This window comes from Eufriesea mexicana, unplaced genomic scaffold (genome assembly GCF_001483705.2).
Source record: "Eufriesea mexicana isolate 0111107269 unplaced genomic scaffold, ASM148370v2 scaffold2888, whole genome shotgun sequence".
Classification (NCBI taxonomy): Eukaryota; Metazoa; Arthropoda; class Insecta; order Hymenoptera; family Apidae; genus Eufriesea; species Eufriesea mexicana.
In genome coordinates, this window is record NW_016910972.1 from 453730 (window position 1) to 458892 (window position 5163).

A 5163-nucleotide genomic window follows, 5' to 3' on the forward strand; every position below is an offset into this window, starting at 1 on the left:
TTCCTGCGAAATTCTCTCGCTGGCCTCCATCTAATTTCTGAATAGCTCCGCCCAGACATTGTTTCAACGGAAAGGAAATCGATGCTCGAGAGTCAAGAAATCCTCATTCATCTTGCCTTGATAATTAAACGTGGAAATCGGCTGTCGCGCGTAAAAATAGGACGCCGAGCGGCGCGCTTCCGCCGGTTTTATTATTGCTAAAAATCAATTCGCCAATTCGCCGCGAGATTTAACGACCGGGGCAAAGAGGAGCGAGGTATAGACGGCTGGTCAGGGGAACAGAGAGCAGTTCTCCCTGGTGCGTCGGAAATCACGGCGATGCATTCTGCGAAACTGGAATTCTTCGTTCCACGGAGCAGTGTGAATAACGGGAAGAGGCGATGCTCGCGCAACATCGTTGCATAACGCGATTTAACGGTCAAGAAGAGCGTGACGGCGGTGCTTCCGGTATTCCGTCTTCCGGCTGGCCGGAAACCGCACAGCGCACCGAGTCGCGGAACGAAAATTACAAGCGTACCTTTTATAAGCAGCCCTGACTGATAGTGGGGGTGGCGCAATGCGGCTACCCTGAATTGCATCCCCAAGAACGGATAAACAGGTCGCTGGAGATCTCGCGGAACCGTAGTCCTTAAGACAACCTGGCCCACACAGGCTGAGCCTCTGCGAGTCGTTTGGTAATTAAAATCGAGCCTGCCTCGGGAACGGTCGTTAAACCGGCATCGATAGTGTTCGAGATTAGAGCGAGCCCTCGAGAAGAGAGTCTCGAGCGAAATTCGAGGCACGCTGCGGGAATATTTCACGGTTCGATTCGAATCGAATTGCTCCTCTGATCTCGTTCAACCCTTTCACCAGCGAGCACTCGCGGGGAAGATAGGCTTTCGTGGACGCATCGGTCGGAAGGCTGCGAGATCTCGTCTGCCGTAGCCGAGCCGAAACGGAAGTTTCCAACGAGGCCCGGAGAGGATCCTTCGAGTTGGCTTCTTTCAGATGACGACGCGCGATAAAAGAGAAAGAGAAAATTCTGGCTTTCGGGGCCACCTCGACGCGTATATGTCACCGTCACGGAGAAAATCCTCGTTTAGATGCCGAGCCACCTGCCTCTTCGGGGCTCGGTATCCACTCGACGCGCCTCTTCTTCGTGCTCCAGAATCGGCCAACATAGTGTGCCTCTGCTCCCCGGTTTCTTATTGCATATGCACGTGCTCGTGCAACCTGGACTCCCCGGTTAATTTATCGCCCCTTCCTGCTGCAACGGCCTTAACTAGCCTGCGACTACTACCACGTTAATTAACGTTCGGCAAAGATTCCACTGAAAGCTTCTCGTTATTTAGACCCACGACCCGGCAGAAATTCGAACCCGTAGCTGCGCTCCGCAACGACTCCACGATCCTTTTCTTTTCCCTTTTTATCTCTGAAAAGTGGAAATCTCGTCGGGGGAAGTTTGTCACGCGCGTATACAGGGTTGGAAATAATTTTAGCGTTTCGCGGAACGTCGAGGAGGGTAGGGGGCGGGGTGGGTGGGGTGGAGGAGGATGGTGAGGACACGGGAACAACGTGGCCGAATCTGTCAGCCTAGTTCTTTGATCTACGAGGCGGGTGTAGTAGTAGCATTCAGCTGCAACGGCGTGAAAAGTCTCTCGTTCTCCACGCTGTTTTCCCCTCTGATGCTGCACAGCTTCGTTTCCTCCCTATCGGGGTGGTCCTGAGCGCTCCTCTGCTCTCGACAACCCCCACCATTAGATCGCGGTGTATCGAACGGTCTATGACGTCATTGAACTTTCTGTGACGTCATGCCAGTGGTTCGCAACCCCTGGGGAATCGCGGAGTAACTTTCGCAGCGTGTCATCGACCAAGCATGGAAGCCTCTCCGACGCTACCACGAGTCTCGCGATAGCAGATATTCGCGATAAAACGGAGCAATCGTATCGCGATTAGGCTAAATCGATCGAACGTCTGGAGGAGAATAGGAGAAGGCTCGAGCACCGCTGCGGGGGCATCAATTTTAGAAGATGAGCGTTGTCACTGAGACTATTAAGCCCAGATTGATGCCCTATTGAGAGGCCACAATTTCGCGGTAATGGGTTTGCGAAGAATCCATAGGGGATGAGTTGTTTGCTAAAAGGGAATATTCCGCTCCGCGTCGGTTCACTTGAATTAGCAGCACGTGAAAAATGGGGTAGGGCCAGGATCGAAGAATCGTTCACGTGCGGACGCGGCGGAGGTGTTCCAGGTACACATCGGCTAGATCGATATGCCGTGGAAGGTACGAATTAGAATATCGATAAATCACAGGGATCGCGAGCCACGTCCTGTCTGTCGTCATCCTCGCCATCCCCGATTATTTTCATCGCGACGGAGTCTCGCGTAGGCAGTCCTTGTGCACGTGTTTACCGGGAACGGGGGTTGAGGGGGGCACGGAGGATGAAAAGGTGGCAAAGCAGTGCCACCAACCCCTGGGGACCATTGATCTGACATTCCCCGCGGTGACGTCACGCTCATCCAATAGAAGCGGGTCAAACGTCACGAAAAATGGCTATGCTCGTAGGATGCTGGCTACGATTCAAGGATGTCGACGCGATATACCCCGCCAATGGTGCTCCTAGATGGAAACTCTCTATATTTCACTTTCGTCGATCGATCGTCTGATAAAACGTAAAAGCACCTGGTCTCGAACATACGTATGCACGTATAGGTCCCGCGGCGAGTGGAAACGGAGAACAAAGTGGTGGAAAATTTTTTCCATCGAAATCGCAAAGTGTCCCTCGCAGATGAAGACCGGAGATAAAGGGAAAGAAGGAGTAGTGCACTCTGGAGAGGTCCTTGCAGCAAGAGAGGACTAAATTGCTTGTTTCTGGCAGCGTCGTGCAAGGGAGCGGTAACACGTTGAATTTTCAGAGATATTATTACGTAACGACACTCTTTTACCTCTAGCTTAGGTGCACAAGAACCTCTGCACTTTTGTTCGGAGGCCTCGTTATTTCGAGGGGACGTCAGAAACTCGTACTCGTTACCAAGCGTGCATTGAATCGCCGTGCGACACACAAACCAGAGGGATTCTCGGGATTTTCGACACACGATGCCCGCGATCCACATCCTTTTGTGCCTATTTTTCCACTTTAATCCTCGAGTTCGGATCAAAAGCAGCGCCGTCGATTCCAAGGCGAGGAACAATGCCGGTTTTATCACCGACGTCGGAACGGGATCGGCGAGTATCAGAGTGACTCGCAATCTTCTGGACCAGGTATGCGAGGGCGTACCTATACTCTGACCTTTTCCGTGCCTCGGGATCAGCCGGTTTTCTACGAATAACGCGATGGAATCGGGTTTGGAATTACGTTGCGCTCCAGAGCGATTAAACAGATAGTATCTGCGGCGAAACCGTAATTAAACCGAAGAACCTTCGAACCTTTAACGGGAAAGGGAGAAGCTATCAATGGATAGACAAAGTTCCTCCGGGTTCTCGAATCACGACGCTGACGTTGTTAAAAGGCTAGCTCTAGAGAACAATACGTCTCGCTGCTTTCTTTCCAAAGCTCCTCCAGTCTAGGATCATTTATTTTCTCGCGAGTGTTCGCGCGGCTCACTGCGAGCAGGTGTTCCCTGATAAATCGCTGATGAATTATTTACGGAAGGCACGCAACGTTCCCTCCGCCGACAGATCGCAACGAACGGCTGTTGCGAAACTTTACACCGGTGCTCGTCAATGATTGCGCACGACTGGTTAATTAACTCGTCGCGGCCGCATCTTCAATTATCATATGCTTGAATATTAAACAAGGAGGCGACCTAACCCAATTCCCTTCTAACGAGCGAATCAGCAAAAATCGTGACCGCGGTAGGTTCTCCGGGGGCTCGTAAACAGTGAGCTCGGCAGAGGGAAAAATTAGAATGCTCGCGTTTACCACGCACGGTGAAATAATCAGCCATCCGATGAAAAGACCTCGGACGCTTATCTGCGTCGATGCAGAGTTCACTAACCCTAATATCGCACCGGCACGTCCTCGGCGAGATGGAACTGGTATTCCACAGGCAGGTAGGGCGAAAGAGAAAAGGGAGAAGGGAGGACGGGTGGCGATAGGAGCGAAAAAGGGGCGAGGGAAGAGGCTGGAGCCAGGTGGAAGAGGGAACCGAAGAATAGGCCGACATCAGCGGATCCACCAAACAGTCATGCGTTGTGGGTGAGCGGTGTGCTCGCGGGGTTGAAAAGGGGGGACGGAGGAGCGCAGATTCCGTCGTTTCTTCCCGGGTGGTTCCATCCCTCCTCCTTTTATCGATCCTCCTCCAGCAGAGCAGTAGCGCAACATCGTGGCTCGGAATCAGCAACGGGGACCATGTACCACCTCAGTGGATACCCGGCCACTATGCCGGCAGAACTGCTTCGATCGTCGCTTTTACGTTGCCTCATGCATTGCGTCACGCATCGCCTAGTTGCATAGTCACGCTGATCGTGCGTAATCCCGGATGATCGATTTCCCGGACCCTCCGTCCACCGCATAGACAGGATCTCGCGCGAGGACTCCCGCTGAACGAGTACAGCAACCAACAACCTCGCCTTTCCCTCCGTCGAATCTCGCATACCTGGCCTACCTAAATTCGATACAGACCTTCGTCACGCGTTCCACATAGGCGTACGAATATCTCCAGCCGAATACCACCCTCTCGCGACGCGTCAGCCTCTACCACCACCTGAAACATAGACCCTCGCACCGACCACGAGCAAGAAACTCGCAAGGTAGAAGCAGTTGGCACACGTACCGTGTAGGATGCGCAGTGCATAGGTGCGCGAAAGCGTCGGCGAGAATCGCGAACCGGAGGCGTCCCGTGTAGTTACAACCCTGCGGCTGGCTCGCGCAGGCGGTCGAAGTTCGTCGAAGACCGCCAAAAAGTATCGAGGTCGAACGGCTGGCAGCGGATACTGCCGAGGCGTGCCGGAAACGACCGATACGCGTCGAACAGCCACGAGCCAGACCCGTTGCGCGGTTCGCCTCGTTGCAGGCGCGCAGTGCAGCCGCCGGTAGAAGCAGCCTCGCAGTCGCTGCTCGGCGATGTTTCAGCTGAGCTGAGCGCACGAGGAACGCTCGTGTCGCCGGCGCTGGCGGTCGTCTCTTCTCGTGCTTTTTCCGCTCGTTCCACGCCGACTTTCCGTTCACCTTCGCCTCAAGT